Source organism: Corvus moneduloides, chromosome 1, assembly GCF_009650955.1.
Source record: "Corvus moneduloides isolate bCorMon1 chromosome 1, bCorMon1.pri, whole genome shotgun sequence".
Taxonomy (NCBI): Eukaryota; Metazoa; Chordata; class Aves; order Passeriformes; family Corvidae; genus Corvus; species Corvus moneduloides.
This window is the reverse complement of record NC_045476.1, coordinates 148,925,004-148,939,701: the sequence shown is the minus strand read 5'-3', so window position 1 is coordinate 148,939,701 and position 14,698 is coordinate 148,925,004. Positions and strand designations below refer to the sequence as shown.

General features: G+C 38.8%; 1 long non-coding RNA gene across 1 annotated transcript in view; it reads right to left on the bottom strand.

The window, feature by feature from the left end:
- The window catches only part of LOC116454771, a 91,772-nt gene that overhangs the window by 40,987 nt on the left and 36,087 nt on the right, over positions 1-14,698 (bottom strand). The window lies entirely within an intron of this gene.

Genomic DNA, 14,698 nt, shown 5'->3' with positions numbered 1-14,698 from the left:
GAACAGACCAAAATATTTTATGCAGTGGACATGAGAGATTTTCTTCTGTCTAAAAGTAGTTATTAGCCTATGTTCAAAACAAATACATATATATAGCTGTTTTATTGTCCATTGTTTTCCAACATTTCTTAAAACTATAGGGAAGAAATACAGGACAAGAAGGAAACCTTCAGGACAAAAGTTGCTAAAAGGAATTCAGAGGACAGATGCTCTGAAATGAGGTCACAGCAGTGAACAGCTCCTCACATGTTAGGAGTATTTTAGAATAATCAGTATTGCATGAAAAAAACTGTATTTTCATTGATATTTTCTCCTTCCACAATTTTCTAATTTTAAGCAAGTAAATGATAGCAACGCTATTTTAAATTTCTGGTGCAGAGTGCCTACCTATACCCTCCGTAATTCTCAAGGCATCACTAAAGACTGGAAAATAGGAAGTGAAGGAAAAATACCTTCTGGAGAAATGGTAAGAAATGAATATTTATGAATGGAGTTTTGCAGCACCATTACTGTGATTACTTGAAACAAACAAGGCTGTTCAAGAATTACTCTAAAAAAACCAAACTAGTGTCAGAAGCACTGGTTTTGCTCATCTGTATTTTGTACCTAATTTCCTGAGATCTTTATGTGTAATGGACAGACAATATTAATGTTGAGCAATTTAACACACATCTGTTTATGAGAGGTTCTGGAGGAATTGTGTGTGAAATAGCCTTACACATGACTCAGTAAAATCTTACAGTTTATATGGTTCAATTAGGCCTGTGAAATCTGGAAGTATCACTGAAGAATGGAAACCAGACCTGCAGCTAAAGTGCAAGTGTTTTAACAGGTAGATGAAAACTCACTCTCAGAGAAGTGGCAAAGCCTAAAGGAAAATCATAGTCTAACTGGATAAATGTAACGTGATTGTATCAGGCAAAGCCCAGTGCTGGAGCAGTACATAATATTCTCTCATCTACAAAATAATTTCACAAATAGCTGAAAAATAACTAGCAGGAAAATCTCACCAGCTCACTGCTTAGCACCAAGTCCATCTCTCCTGGTGATCAAAGTTACAAAAATGAGGAAGCAATTTTTTTTTTCCCTAATTTGAGGAAGCAGGAATACTTTGTGTATGAACAAACATGACAGGAAGTGGATGACAGGAATTGTGTCCTCCTGTTAATTGTTCTGTGCATTAGCATGATTTCCCTTCCTGCTTTGCTGGAAGTTTCCTCTTGGGAATGGGAATGATTAGGGGAATTCTTCTTATATGAATATCTGAGTAGTTCTGTAACTGTTGGGGAAAAAAGCCATTACTGGGGAAAAAAAAACATTACTGGGACAAGTAATTTGCTGTTTTATGGTCCTGACCTAGCTTATCCTTCCTAAGGAAAAGGAGTTGCTCTCATGTCATTATTCTTCCATTGTTACAGAAGATATGGTAATACGGTGATGAATTTCAACAGTCTTTAAACTTTGTTTAAGGAGGAATAATTATATGATTTTCTTTCTTTGTGGTACAGTAGTTGAAGAAGAGCTGATACCAACATTCTGAACTGATGAGGCAATACAAGTTCTTTCCAGATAAGCACATTTTCCTAAGAATTAGTTTATGTCTGCCTTAAATATTTAGTTCTTTTCAACACTCTAAACCCAATAATTGGATCAATTATGAGAAAAGAGAAGGAAAAGGTAATTTCATTTTAATCAGAATGATTCCCCAGTACTCTATTATCTAAAGGCACAGTGCCCTCCCACGGTAAAAGCATCTGCCAGGGCAGGACTCAGGAATGTCTTGGCTCTGCTTGAACTCTGGAGGACACATATCCTTTTTATTGGTTGCCAAGTCAGCCTAGCTCATGGAACATGACCCCCTGGGCTGTCATATTCTTGATTATTTGCTCTTCCACAGGGCTGAAGGAATTAGGAAAAAAAAAAAAAATAGAAGAAAAGGTTGAAAGGATTCCTGGAACAGAAAAGCAATATATTCTACAATTGAAGTCAAGTTTTCTTAGATCATGTGCCAAAAAAGGCATAGTAACATGAAAGACCAATTATGATGAGATTAGCCTCTTCAAAAAGACTGATCAAATAGCTCATTAAGGGTAATGTATGGTGTAATAGCAATGCACTATGGCAAAACAAAAGGAATTCAGTATTACTTTGCATATCTAATCAAGATAATTTCAAAGCATTTCTACATTTAGACTGAAAATATTTTCTGTAAAAAATTACTAATACTTTTACAAGTTATTCAACTTTTTACTTGATAAAATCCTCATTTCTTTTTCATTAAGAATCATTTTCATAAAGGTTGGAAAAGACCTCTAAGACCATTAAGTCCAACTGTAAAGCTAACAAGTACACCATTGAACCATGTCCCTAAGTGCCACATCTACATGTCTTTTAAATACCTCCAGGAATGGTGATTCAGCCACTTCCCTGGGCAGCCTGTTTCAATGCTTGACAACAATTTCAGTCGAGTACTGTTCCCTAATACCCATCTAAACCTCCCCTGCTGCAACTTGAGGCTATTTCCTCTTGCTCTATCACTTGTTACTTGGGATAAGAGACCAACTCTCCACTCATAATCTCCATTCAGGTAGTTATTGAGAGCAATAAGGTCTCCCCTGAGCATCCTTTTCTCCAGGCTAATCAGCTCCAGTTCCCTCAGCTGCTCGTCATAAGACCTGTGCTCTAGACCCTTTACGTGCCTTTCATAAGTCTGTCCTGACCAGGCCCATTCACATGGTTGTTCTTACTGCACCTCATTTTTTAAATAAAATTCAATCCAGACTTTTTAATATTTATTCAAAATATTTTTGTTGATTTATTGGGTAATTGTTACAGTGCGGATACTGTAACACGATGTATCAAACAAGGAGGCCCGTGGGAAAGAAACATATATGGACCAATTCTTGATAGATGTTTCAGAGAGATGTTGATTTCTCCAGCCGCATGGCCGGAGCTCTGCCGAGGAACTGCTACAGTCACGGGACCTGAGGGTCCTTGCCTGCACAGGGGAACACAAAACAACCAATGGGGAACGAGGTTGACCAGGGGCAGGGAAACCCCATGTCTCCCCCCCAGGGCCCCTCTCCCAGGGCTACATGGCAGGGGGGTAGGAACCTCGACATTTCACCTGTTTATTTTTAACAAAAAAGATTTAAAACTTAACATTGAAAACAACTGGATAAACATCACAAGAACAGTTTCAAAACAAAACAAGCCACCCTCCTGAGTCTTTAAATGCCCAAACAGATTCTGTGGAACATCTTAGGGCTGACAGAAGGGAGACAGGACTCTCTGGGCATGCTTTGTGGGGAAACTGAGGCAGGAGAGGGTTTAATTTCTTCCCTCCCCCTTTTCATCCCCCCCTTGGCATTGGAAAGGGATTTTTGGGGAAACAATTGGCAAAGGCACGGTTTTGTGAGGGAAACCATGGGTGGAAAAACTGATTGGGAATACACTGGGGGTAATAGGATATAGGGTAAAAGGGAAAGGTGGGATTAGAAAAGGGAGACTGTAGGGGGGGCTTACAATGGAGATACTGTCCAACATGACTACAATTTTTAGCATCTATACTGCCTTTTACAGAAACACCATCAGGCCCAGTGACCTCTGTAGGCTTGTAAGCCTTTTCTACCTTGTACAATTTTGAATTCCACCACCTCTCCATCTCCCAAGCTTGGGATGTATTTTTCAGGGTTATTCTTTTCAATAGCAGTTCTATGAACGAATATGTCTTCTTGGTTGTCACATCTCGTTATAAGACCATGATTTTGTTTAACATTATACCATTTTTTGCTATTCCTAAAACCTTAGCTACGGTGATCTTTTCCTTTTTACGAGTGGCTGCTGTTTTCTGTCTTGCTGCGTTTTTGCTTTCTCTTTCACTTTTGGGGCTGCTTGTGCCTGCGCGCTCTTCCTGGGGTCGCATTCGGGGCTGCGCGGGCTGGGCCGGGCTGCACCGCTCAGTTCTCCATGCATTGCCGCTTCTGCTCTCAGCTGCGCTGCCGCTGCCTGGTGCTGCACCCATGTCTCGGCCGGGCCCCCGAGCAATGACCCCCTTGCACCCTGCTCCAGCGTGCGTTTCGGCTGGGCGCGGCTCCGCTCCACCGCCGCCATCGCCAGACACCACCCGCACGCCTCCCCTCTCAGTTGGGCATTCACGGGGCTCGCTCCACTACATGCTGTGCGGGGCCGGGTGGGCTCCGCCGGGTCACGCTGCTCCCACCGCGCCTCGCTCCGCCGCCGACACTGCAGCTCGCGTCGCTCCACCCACACGTGGGAATTGCCTCACTGCTGCTCGGAGAGGGCTCGGTCCATGTGGCCTGGGTCACACGGACTCTGAGGCAGGCTTCTATTCACCAAGACACAGCTTACATTGCTCAACAGTCTCAGCAATTAAATAATATTCATGAAAATATTCTTCCATCAGCATGTATTTTGACTCAGACATTAACTGTGTCCGAACAGTCTTCCAAAAGTCTTTGGTAAGAATTAAATCCCAAGAAACATAGAAAAAGTTCTTAAACAACCATGTCAGGAAGTGTTTCAGTTCCTTTTGAGCTTGAATTAAGCTAAAATTTACAAATCGTTGTTCAAGAATCTTTTCAAGTTTAAGATAAATGTCCATATGCAGCTCTGAGAGCCAAGAGTCTTTCCACAGTTCCTCCGTAGTTTAGATATGGAATGGCAAAACAAAAACAAGAAAAAGGAATCCAAAGTTTCTAGGGTTTACTCACACAAATCAGTTGCTTAGGGATCGGGGATTGTTCTGCTCTCATTATCCACCATTATGTTACAGTGCGGATACTGTAACACAATGTATCGAACAAGGAGGCCCATGGGAAAGAATATATATAGGGACCGATTCTTGATAGATGTTTCAGAGAGATGTTGATTTCTCCAGCTGCATGGCCGGAGCTCTGCCGAGGAACTGTTACAGTCACAGGACCTGAGGGTCCTTGCCCGCGCAGGGGAGCACAGAACAACCAATGGGGAACGAAGTTGACCAGGGGCAGGGAAACCCCGTGCCCCCCCCCCCCCCCCCAGGGCCCCTCTCCCAGGACTACATGGCAGGGGGGAAGGGACCCCGACATTTAATCAAAACTACAAATTGCCCACTTGATATGAGCTAGATAACACAAGTTACTAATACTCAAGCTAATAATAATACCTAAATGGTATTTTATATTTACACAATAGGAGTATCTAAAAATATACCTTATGTTAAATTTTTTTTGCTCTCAGAAAACACATTAAATGATTTTGTGGCTAAGTGGTCCTCTATTCCTGCTCTAGTCTCATTGCTTGACATTGTGTAAGTCACTTAGCTTCTTTTTTTCTTCATGTTCAGCCTGTAAGGTGACTAGTATGCATGTTTCCATTCTACACACCTTTTAATGCAAGGACATTAGTTCATTGTATTTTTCTACAACTAAGACCATGGAGGTTCTTGGTCTAAGCTACATAATCTGAATGCAGACATATGGCAGCAATGATACATGAAACCTTTCCTTCTGACTTGAAAGAGATCTGAGAATGACCTCATCAAATCAGACCTTTATTTAACTATTCCCCCAAATCCCTAAATCTTTACCAATGTGTTGCAGTGACCCAACCCACTGCGGGGCTGGGGCAGCGTGATGCCAATCAATCCCAGCCCATCCCCTGGATCAAGTTTTCTGAAGAGGCAGTCTCAGAGGGTGGGTCGAGGGGCGGCTCAGAAGCCTAAGCCGCACCCCCTGGGCGGTGCCCGGGCCCAAGTCACCTCCCCCGGTTCGGGAAAATTCCCATTTACTCGGTTGTTCATTGGTTCTTTGTTGCATATCCCACCTCTCAGTTTTTCCCAGTGGTTCTTGTTACATTGTATCCTCCCCCAGCTTGTAACTCATTGGTTGTTTTCCCCTTTCACCACAGATTTCAAACGCTCTATAAAACTGAGGACAAGCCTTGGGGAAGCATCCCATCGCATTCCATCCCTTCTGAGCTTGTTCAGGTTGCGAAACCTCTAACAATAAACCTGTTAGAAGCTAGACCAGAACAGCCTCTCTCTTCGTCTCCGAGCTAACGTGAGCTGATACCCTCGGCTCCTGCCTTGTTCCCTCTGCAAAGAAGCCAGCTTTTCCTGATGCCGACGCACAGAAGAACACAGTTGGACTCTCTTTGACCTGGGGCATGCCAGAGCTCATGCTTCGAGCACAAGTACTGCATTACCAATGTATTATATATGGTCATGGAAACAGGAATTACGTTTGAGTTCAGTGTGAGTTGGCTGTATTGAATAGATCTCAGATTTGTATGAAAATGCTTGTGAGCCACTGGAAAGAGTTGGAGACTTCAAGCAAGTAACTTACTTTTTCTTGAAATCTGCCAAGTATGAGACTATTGCATTTATTCTTGTAATGGCAATCCTCTTTAATAAATGCCAGATTACTAGAATGTAATTTGTGATCATATTAACATGAATACAGCTCTTAGAATCCCGCTGGAGCCTCTAGAAATATTATTAGGATTGTCAGTAGAAAGGAGTGTATGGTTTAAAGGGTTCTAAACTAATCATGCACTTATTAGTTATGGCCAAATTCCTGCTAACTCCCAGATGAGGGAGAAAACAAACCAGAACTAATTATTACAGTTGTGCACACAGGGGAATGTATCTGTAGTAGAAAAAGTAGAATAAAATAGCTCTCATGCCTATAATTGCTTTCTCCATTATGTCATTTTGAATTATTACAGGAAAAAAATAATAGTAGCATAGTAATATGAGGTGCTGATAGACTACAGCAATATAAAAATGGGTATCAAGGCAGCAGCTGCGGAATGTTACTCTGTGAAATAATCTGTACAGTTAGTAGAAACAGATTTATGAATCCATTTAGCAGGACAAATAGGTATACCTCTGACTTGAAAATAAGCAGATTCAGTAGCACTAAGACTCTGATTTCTATGTTCCATCTTTTTACTTTAAAAAAATGTCAGAATGACAAGTTTTTTTCTTTCAGAGTATGAAAAATATGTTTACCACAGAAATAAACGTTAAAGGGAAAACACTCTTTTTAGAGGCCATCCTGATAACTTTCTATATGGTAAGGCAGCTTTTTAAAACCAGAATCTAATCTTACGTTTTAATAAAATTATGGCACTTCAATAAAGATTATGTAATAATAAAATCTAGTAATTTAGATTTTCCAGGAAGATCATTCTTAAAACTTAATGTGCTGTTTCCAGCCATGACAGCAGTAATTTTTTGCAGTAGTCAGGAGGGGTCATGGTTAGGACCCAGAAGTTATTCTGTACCACGTCACATCATTGCTGGGGGTGGGGGGAAAGGGACGCTTCTGGGGACAAGGGGCTCTGTCCAGTTGAGAAAACATGCTGGAGAGAACCATCTGGTATTGTCTGTTGTTGGGTTTATTTTTCCACATGAATTGTTTCTTATAACCTTTGTTATTAATATTATTGTTGTTACTTTTCGTTTTCTTTTCTTGTTGCAGTTTCCAGTAAATTGTTCTTAACCTGTAATCTTTGCCTTTTGTGCTTCCAATTGGAGGGGGGAATGGGAGTGGCACATGGTTTTAGTAGGAGTACTAAATTGGAGAATACCATTCCTAAACCATGACAATCTATCTAAAAGAAATTACTCTTAATTTTATTCTGTTCTGTAAATGTTTGATATTAGATAATTAATCAGGTCTATAGTTCAATAAAGTTCTGAAATGAGGCCCCTCAGCTGTATTATAAAATTGTTGCAAAAAACAGCAACTTCATCACAAACCATCCAGATCATCTCTGTCCCTCATATCCTATGGCTTCGTGTTTTACTTTCTGCTCCAAGAAATGTAGATAAAACCTCCACTTGAGAGCTGCACATATCATTATCTTTATTTCAGTAACAATCTCTAGTGTGATGTCTGAATTATTGCAACAGAAGGAAACTGGGTCTTTTAGAAATCTCAAAAAAGAAGGATAGCTGCAAAGTTCAATCAATTAAGCATACAGTGCTCTCTCCAGTCCCTTATTTGGCCCCAGTGTTACATTTTCTGCTGATAAGATTCCTATATCAGATGTTCCTATGCTTTTCTCACTTGCAGGAATCAACTAATATGACTTTATGACCCTGATGAACAGGAAAAATGTCCATCAGAGAAAATGGTAGTGGTGACTTCCTTTCATCCGGTACTTGATCAGTGTTTATTCTGAATATCACTGCTTTGGATTCAATTCCATCCTTAGGATTTCATTCCATCTGGAGCTGAGGCCTCATCTGCTCATTTCACTTGAAAATTGATATGCATCCATCTTACAACCTGCCACTGAGGTGGGGTAATTGAGCTTGTTAGTATATCCCTTGGGGAAGATTAGACTGAAACAACACTGCACAATCAGGGGGTGTGTATATATATATATACACACATGTATATATATATTTTAGAACAAATTGGTTGCAATGGAAAGGAGATATGTAGTTGTTCTGGTTATTAGCTATAATAAAATAACAGTATAGAAGTATGAAGATATTTAAGAAAATATATAAGAAAAAGAAAGAAAGGATAAGAATAGACAGAGGAGAGGAAAGATATCACTACCCAGGGATCCAGCAACAAGGAATTTAGATGTCCATGGGTCACAGTCTTGATCCATCAGGTGTGAGGGAAGCCCTGGGAAAAAAAGAGTTCAATGGGTTAATATACATTCAGGTTCAGGTGAGAAAACCCAGTACCTCCACTAGGGGAGGAGTGAGGGGAGCTTTAACGACATGGATCATGTGCAGTCCTCTCATGGAAGGCCCCAGAAATTAGACTGGGGGTGCTTTGGTGGTCATTGATGTTCACAGAAGCCATTTGTCCCATAAATTGGGGCGATAAGTGTATGAGCACTTGCTTCTTTCCCCACAGTTTGCCACACTGGGAATTTTTTTCTAGATGCATTAACCAGGATGTGCTAACCAGATCTTGCCTCCAGGCCTGGAATTAGCATCTTCCTGTTGAAAATTCCTTCCTTCTGTGTTTATCTCAGGCCCACTGTGGTGGCTCATCTTATGGCAAGTTCCTTCTGTGCCCTTGACAGTGTTTGAGACAAGCAGCTGTGCTCTGTAAGTCCTTACACCATTCTGTGGATCGAACACTGTCTTCCAAAGACTTTTCATCAGTTCATGGTTTGTCCACCAGGGTTGATGCATATGTAGTGGAGAAAGGACAGAAAAAAAGGAAGACAGAAGAAGACAGATAAAGCAACTCACTGTCCAGTACAATGCGATTACCAAAACAACAAAATAAAACAGTAAGCATCAGAAGAACAACTACAGGATTAGTCTAAGAATTGAGGGGATAAACCAGGATCTGAATATCTAAAATCACATCCCTTAACATTAACAAAGTTGCAAACACAGGTAAAGTTAAAAGCCCTTAAGACAACGTGCTAGGAAATGTACTAGTACATCAGATATGTTCAAATGGCAATACAAGTCTGATTTACTTTGAAAAAATCCATTCCTGACAGGAGAATCCCACCATGGGTTCATCACAGAGGGAACAGAAGTTGCACTTTGTAATATAATGTCTAATGATCAATTACATGTTTGGTTCCACAAACGGTTCCAGGTAGAGTTGCATGGGAGCTAGTAAAAGGCTTCTTTGTGTTCTATCCATGTCCCATTTTAGTCCATGACTGTCCTTCTTTCTGCTCTAGGAAGGGGGACTCAACCATGTTCCATGTAACATTTTCTTTTGTTTTGTTAAGACTATTAAGTTCACTCACTAATATCTCTGAAAAATTTAGCTAAATCATTATAAATCTAGAGGCAGAACTAGGAGGGTTAATACACGTTTTGACAAATTCCTCCCTTCTGTGCTTGTCTCAAGTTCCTGCTGCAGTGGCTTATTTTATGGCAAGTTGTTTCTGTGCCCTTGACAATGTTTGAGACAGGAAAATGTGCTCTTTAAGTCCTTACATAGCAACTCACCGTATCAAAAACTGTGGGAACTGAAGTCAGAGATGTCTATAACAAACACACAACATTTATTTGAAGACATAGGCCTCTGTTGTAGTCGCTAGGTTTAGTTTCGTAGGCTGCAGCTTTCCTGAGAGCTCAGTGGAGATTCTTAGGGCAGTGCGACCACAGTCGCCCTCCCGTAGTCCATTTCGGACAGCCCCGCAGTTCTTGCTCCAGCAACTAGCAGCGCTACAACCAGTGATGGCAAAGGAGGCAGAGAAGGGTCTCCCATGAGGGTTTGAGAGGGTTTTTAATCACATCTTGTCCCGGCAACCCTCAGAGGTAGGGAGACCTCCTGATCCAGGTGCAGGGAGATTTCTCAGGGGTGGTACATGGGTGGAGTTGGGGTACAGGAACCAATAGGGAGAACCTGAGGGAGCGGCCAGGGCTAAGGGCAGGGGAGAGTGGGAGGGGGGATATGGGATCAGAAAAGCAGTGGGTAGACAGATCACCGCAGGCCTCTTTTCTGTAAAGGTTACTGATTTGAACATTTTCAGAAAACTTAAAATATCTGAGTTGAAGCTCCAGCCAACCTGATGATAGAACTTTTCTGTCTTTCAAATTCCAAGAACCTTTTCCTCATAAATCTATAGTTCAGCATATGAGGAAAGGGAAAGGGACATTCAAGAATACAGAATTTTTCTTTGCAGAAACACAAGTTCAAAAGTGTACAGTGTTATAATAATGCAGTTCATAAGTTGCTCATGACTCAATAATCAACACAGCTGAAATTAAACATCTCATTTACAGATGTTTTCTGATAATTATTGTTTTAACAGTGGGTGGATCACTGGAAAAACTGCACCAGATCAACTTTAATATATCAGATTTCAAAACTCTACGTATAATTGTAAGAAAATGCATTAAATGCTTTAAAAGTGGATGCTGTACTGTCTTCTCAGAAATTCATTATAACCTACTCCAACTTTAAAACCTGCAATAAACATGGAATAAAATCTCTGCTTGCTCCAGAGATGCTCAATAGAGTATGCATTCGAATTTTTCTTTTGGTAACACAACCACGACAAGACCCAGCATTATTTTAGCTATTTAGATTTTTTTTGCTAATTGGTTTTGTCTACAATTTATTTTGGGTTTCCTACTGTCACAGACAGTCTTTGGAAGATATTCATTAAAATGACAATCCAGTCAAATGAAGCTCTCCGTCTTAAACCTTTGATCTCCATCTCCATACTTATCCTGAAATTTAGGCAATTAACTAAATAAAAAATAAGTATGTAAATAATAACTAAAATACATGCCTTTTTTATCTTGTATGCCATGAAGTGGATTAATTGTAAGCAATTTTTTTCTAAATTTCAGTGAAGAAATAGCAAGCATGGAATGCATAACTTGGAAACAGCAGAAATGTCTTAAAAATAAGTAAACAATATAAAAAAATTATTCCATACATAAAAATGAAAAAATATATTTTATCTGAAGATCATTTTAATGTTCTGCTTCCTGGTTTTCCTTCTGGTAATGAAATACACAATATAGGTTTTAATACAGGAAATAGTGCTTCTTCTTACTTTTTGTTGGATGTATAAAATTAATCCTTCTTTTCAGTTAGCATGCAGAGAAACAGCAACTTAATTTGGCATATATCAACAGTAGAATAAAGACTGATACATTAATTCATACCATACTGAAAAGCATTACATCGGTGTAAGTCCATTTCCTGAGCACATGGATCTCTCCTTGCAATTTTAATTTCTGCCTTTGTGTTTATCTTTGTCCTTGTAGACATTCTTCCCTACCATTTTCAAATCTTACTTTTAAAAGAAGTATATGATAGTATTAAAAACAAAGCAATTAAATTAAAATAAGAATTTAAATCCCTGTTTACTTTTTCAGATAAGTTACTATTTCCAGGACAGTGCTATTATGGGAGAATTTAGCTGAATATTTAGTTTGCATGTATCATCTCTGTAAAGAAGTAAAACCTACTCTTTGTCTATGTGACAACATGAGGCAGTCTTCTGCAGTATTCTTCAACAATAGCTTATTTTTTAAATTGATCTGCTTTAAAACACCTAGCCATCAATATTAAAGAAGGAACTGCTTGCATGAGAATTATTTCAAACTTTTTTTTCTTAAGATGTATCGAACAGCTTTATGCAATGTATTTTGTATGCCAAAAGACATATATTGTGTTCAATTACCATAAGAAACATGGCAGAATAGCTGTAATAAGAAATTCTTGAGAACAGGCCTCAAAATAAACCTAAAGACACTGCTGAAGCAATAGCTCAAACTGGTATTAAATGAATGTGTTCTAATCCATGATGTACTATTATATACTGATTGCTGAAAGCTTTTCCAGTTGAGAGCAATATGTTGAACATGTATCTGACAGAGGCCTACACTGGTATAATATTACTTCACAGTTAGGTGATCACAAGCTGCCAAGTAATTTGTAGAGATAGCAAGGGAACAGGAGAAAGACATGTTCTTGCCCCGAGGCTTATCAGAAGGGCAGAAGGGTGATACTGACTGAGCAATGCGCAGCTACCAAAAAACATTTTCAATATTTTACTTGCTCAATACTTAGAAAATCTCCCCTTACCTGGTGACTGGGACTCAAATATACTTCAATATTATAAAGGAGCAGGGAATAAAGTGGCATCTTTAGATATTCTTCAGAGTTTGCTTGCTTTTATTTCTGACCTTTTGGGTGAAGGAAAATCATAGCTTGTCTAGTTTTTAAGATAAGTCAGAAGACTGATACATGCATGAAACTATCACACACAGACAAATGCATACAGGTTAGATAAGACAGAGGACATCTCTCTGTCCATTGGTTAGGAAAAGAACAAAAGCAAGCAAGAAGTATAAGCCAAGGTACACAGGTTAGATGTGATTAGTGAACCCAATATGTAAAAAAAGTACATTAAAGAGTGACATTTTCTCCTATACTAAAGAATAAATACATATATGAAAAACTGAAACTCTATATGAAGAAATACATGTAGCTTTTTATGGAGAACTTATGAACATCTTAAACTGTCAAAAATACTAAATATAGCATTTTTCTTTTTTTTTTCAAACAGTTACAAAACCTAAAATTTTATCCCCATGGTTTATTTTTCATTGTTTTCTTTTAAAATTGTTTCTGGAATTTATGAAGATCCTTCATTCATTATTTGTATTATTTTCACCTAAGCTACTACACTCGCTACCAATATCCTATGAAAAAAAAGTAGAAAAGTCAGGAATTCCTTTATTACATTCTACTATCTCTATTTTTTTTTTTTTTTACAGAAATAATAAGCCAAAGCAAAATTTCTAATTAAATGTGATGTCAAACCAAGGTAAATTCTGGTTTATTTGGAGCAGAGAAATCATATGCCACCACTCTTTCAAAGTAGAAGTCAATTGTTAGAGCAAGTTTTAAGGTCTAAAGTAACGTTATCCTGGTCCATTCTCTGCTGTGGTGCCCTACAATGTTTTGCAGCAACAAAGAAACAGTGTCATTATTTTAATGAGAATACTATTTAAACTAAAATAAATATTCCAAAACATGCCATCCAAGGTTACATCCTAGCAGAACTTTCAAGTTAGACTCAGAAAAATGAGTAATGTGGCCCCTAAAAAAAAAAACCCAGAACCTCAAAACAACTCAAGAAAAAATAACCTAGGATTATTTTTAAAAAGTATGCAATATTTTGGTGGGGAAAATCAAAAACAAATACACATGCAAAATGTTAATTGAACCAAAGGCTTCAAGTGACAGCCTCAAAAGGGAAGGCTTTTGCTCTCTTTTGTTTTTTTTTTTGCTTGTTTCTAAGGTGTTTATTATATTTAATGCTTAAAGTCTATCTGCCATGCGTTCTAGATGTACAACTAAAAGCATAAAAAGTGATCCTGTAATGTTCCCACATATCTGAATCCTTGTCTAACTTGTGCAATCTCTTTGCAGTGTTGGTGGTCCTCCCTTTCTTATGGCTGAGTATCTCTGCACAATGTGATAGGACTCTGTCCGAACATCTGCTCCGAACAATGACTACATAATTTTCTTGAGGTAAATATAAAAAAAATAAAAACTATTTTAAATCTTTTAGCAGAGATGCTTAATTACAATATGAGCTAGAAGTGAACTTTAAACAGAGATACAGAAAGAAACATGTCTAGTAGTCAGATAATGAATTCAGATAAAGCACTTAAAAATAATTAAAAAAAAACTTTGAAACCAAATCTTGCATTTTGTCTTTCCTGCTGCATTTTACAAGACTTTACTCAAATCAGTAACTTCTGATGACTTTAAAAATAGCAATAGAAATAGCAATAGAAATAGAAAAGATAGCAATACGTTGTGTAGATGTGCTGGTTTTCACTGTGATAAATTTCTTCATAGTATCTTGGATGGGGTTATGTTTTGGAGATGTGATGAAAACAAGGTTGATAACACACCAATGTTTTAATTATTGTTTAACAGTGCTTACAGAGCATCATAGCCTTTTCTATTTCTCACATCATCCCACCAGTGAGCAGGCTGGGGGTGCACTAGAATTTGGGAGGGGACACAGTTCTGGTGAAGAAGGAGAAATGGAGGAGATGTTCAGAGCTAGAGTTTGTCTTCCCAAGTCACAATTATGCAAGATGGAGCTTTGCTTTTCTGGAGAAAGTTGTGAATGGATTCCTTGTTTTGCCTTGCTTTTGTGTACAGCTTTTGTTCTACATATTACACTATCTTCATCTCAATCCTTGAGT